Source organism: Cebus imitator, unplaced genomic scaffold (assembly GCF_001604975.1).
Source record: "Cebus imitator isolate Cc_AM_T3 unplaced genomic scaffold, Cebus_imitator-1.0 Scaffold81, whole genome shotgun sequence".
Lineage (NCBI taxonomy): Eukaryota > Metazoa > Chordata > Mammalia > Primates > Cebidae > Cebus > Cebus imitator.
The window spans coordinates 497857-501449 of NW_016107396.1; positions in this window are offsets into that span (position 1 = coordinate 497857).

Sequence of the window (3593 nt, forward strand, 5' to 3'; positions counted from 1 at the left end):
AGTCAGGCACTGATTTCTCTTCTCTAGCTATGAAAGTCCTAAATGGTATCTTCTTCCAAAGAAAGCTGTTTCCTTTACATTGAAAATCTGTGGTCTAGTGTAGCCACCTTCATCAAGGATCTTGGCTACATCTTCTGGATGACTTGCTGCGGCTTCTACATTAGCACTTGCTGCTTTACCTTGCACTTTTATGTTACAGAGACAGCTTTCTTCTTTAAACCTTATAAGCCAACCTCAGCTAGTTTCCAAATTTTCTTCTGAGGCTTTTTCACCTTTCTCAGCCTTCATAGAATTGAAGAGAGTTGGGGCCTTGCTCTGAATTAGGCTTTGGCTTAAAGGAAGGTTGTGACTGGTTTGATCATCTATTCAGACCACTAAAACTTTCTCCATATCATCAATAAGGCTTTTTCACTTTCTTATCTTTCATGTGTTCACTGGAGTAGCACATTCAATTTTCTTCAATAATTTTTCTTTTGCATTCACAACTTGATTAACTGTTTGGCACAAGAGGTCTAGCTGTTGGCCTGTCTTGGCTTTGGACATGCCTTCCCCATTTATCTTAATCATTTCTAGCTTTTGATCAAAAGTGAGAGACATGAGACTCTTCCTTTTACTGGAACACTTAGTGGCCACTATAGTATTATTATGTGGCCTGGTTTAATATTGTTGTGTCTCAGGAAATCAGGAGGTCCAAGGAGAGAAAAAGAGATGGGAAGCTGGTCATTGGAGCAGTCAGAATACACAAGATTTATTGATTAAGTTTGCCATCTTATATGGCACAGTCTGTGGCACTTCAAGACAATTACAATGGTAACATCAAAGATCACTGATCACAGATCACCATAACAGATACAATAACAAGGAAAACAATTTAAAATATTGCAAGAATTACCGAAATATGACACAGAGACATGAAATGAGCAGATGCAGTTGGAAAAATGGTACTACTATACTTGCTTTATCGCAGGGTTGCCAGAAACTTTCAATTTGTAAAAAATGCACTATCTTTGAAGTTCAATGAAGCAAAGGACAATAAAACAAGGTATATCTGCAATTACAACTGCAACATCCCTATCTCCAAATAAGGCTACACTTTGAGGTACTGGGGATTAGAACTTAAATACACACACACACACACACACACACACACACACATATAGTTATGAGAGGGTACACAATCCCACCTACAATCCCACAATCCCACTGGGATTTGATTAAAATGACTGAGAGGCACTATTGTATAGTAGTAAAAACATAGACTCTCTAACGCTCATCAGCGTGGATGAACGCAGGTGAATTCCAGTTCTAGGCTTGCTGCTTAGTTGTGTGACTTCAAGCAAGTTCCTTTAATCCAGGTGCCTCAGTTTTTCTAACTATACAATAGAGGTTACAGCAGTAACTAACTTACAAGGCTACAGTGAGGATGAAGTAAATATATAAAATGCTAAACAAGGCCTACCGCATAGAAATACTATAAAAGTGGTTGCTAATTATTATTATTTTTTCTTGTGTATTGCAGCATGGCTACTCATAACTATTCCTGTCCAAATCTGAAGTTCTATTCTTCACAGAAGCAGCTATGCTACTGTTCTGTTTATCTTGTTTTTGGTCTTTATTTTATAGTTATTTTTCTTTTGAAATTAAATGGCTCTCCTGTCTCTTATGTTTAGGGCATGCACACAGATAAACTTTCTAAAGAGGAATTTAGCCACAAAAATCAAGCTGCAAAAAAAATGTTTACAGCATTGGATCCAGCCATTTTATTTCTATGAATTTATGCTAAATAGATAATTGAAGGGCAAAAGTTCTGTTATTGGGTTTTTAAAAAGAATAGTCATGTTTATAATAATAAAAATTTAGAAAAACCTATTTTTGTAATAATTGATTTTTGAAAATCATGATAGCTTAATGTGATCAAATACTATTCCATTTTACACTTTTTATTTGAGATCATCTTTAAGAAGAAACTATATTCATCATGTATTGTTGAATAAAATAAATATAAAACACTGCCTACAGCAGCAATGCTCAATAGACTTTTTGCAATGATGAAAATGTTTTATATCCACGATGCCTAATACAGTAATCATAGACATGTGGTAAACAAACACATGGCCGATGTAACTAAAGAATCTTATTTTAAACTTTGTTTCATGTTTATTAATTTAAATGTAAGTAGTCAAATGAGTCTCATGGCTGCCATAATAAACAGTGAGGGTCTATGGTATCTTTTGTTTGTTGACTCCTCTGCCCTTTTTCCTCTTTACCTTCCTTTAAAGCCTCACCTGTCTCTGTGGCTCCCTCCAGACCCCACCTTGCCAGTGATGCTCACTATTCTCTATTCTTTTTACTAAGCATCACAGATAACCAAACTAATAAATGGATCTATTCCAAAGCATAATGAGACTTAACGTACTACTAGTTTTATAAGTACTTGAAATTTAAGCAAAATTTGATCTACTGCCAAAATAGTCTCATGAAAATTTTATGCATGCAACTGAATATGGGGATGGTAAATTATTTTTGATGATACAATAGAAGACCTTCCATCCTTACTTTTTTAAATTTTATTTTATTTATTTATTTTTTTGAGATGGAGTCTCACTCTGTTGCCCAGGCTGGAGTGCAGTGGCACGATCTTGGCTCACTGCAACCTCCACCTCCCTGTTTCAAGTGATTCTTCTGCCTCAGTCTCCCAAGTAGCTGGGACTACAGGAGCCCACCAGCACATCTGGCTAATTTTTATATTTTTAGTAGAGATGAAGTTTCTCCATGTTGACCATAATGGTCTCGATCTCCTGACCTCGTGATCTGCCCACCTTGGCCTCCCAAAGTGCTGGGATTACAGGTGTGAGCCATCACGCCCGGTGCATCCTTACATTTTCAAACATCCAGTGTTTCCCTGAGGATAAGCCATTCCATGTGTTTAGGGAGGACACTGAAGCACTGAAATATGAAGAAAGAATGGAGCAACTGCAATTTTGCTGAGTTTAATTATTAGCTCTAGTGGCCTCACTGTGGATTCTGTAGGAGTTCTACCTATAGAATCAAGTCATCTAGGAACAAAGATAGTTTTACTTCTTTCTTTCCTATTTGAATCCTTTTATTTCTTTTTCTTATGTAATTGCTCTGGCTAAAACTTCCAGAGCTATGCTGGATAGCAGTGATAACACTGGGGTACTGTTCTCTTCCTGATTTTATGGGGAAAGTTTTAAGTTTTTTGCTGTTGAGTGTGATATTAGCTATGGGTTTTTTTAAAAAAAAAATAAATACCCTTTAGCATGTTGGGGAAGTTCCCTTATATTCCGAGTTTTCTAAGAGTTTTTTTTTTTTTTAATAATAAAAGAGTGTTGGGCTTTGACAATGTGAATTACTTCCAGGTCATTAATATTCAAACAGCACCTAGTATTGAGCTTTGCACAGTCAATAATTTAATAAGTGTTTGCTGAGTTAGACTGATTGAAAACAGCAAACACCAAAAACCTGGAATCACATCTCTTACATTCTTTGAATAAATTATCCTCAGAGATTTATTTGGAAAGATTGGCTTTTTTTTTCCATCCAACATAAGCCATAGAATTCCCATAAGAGTA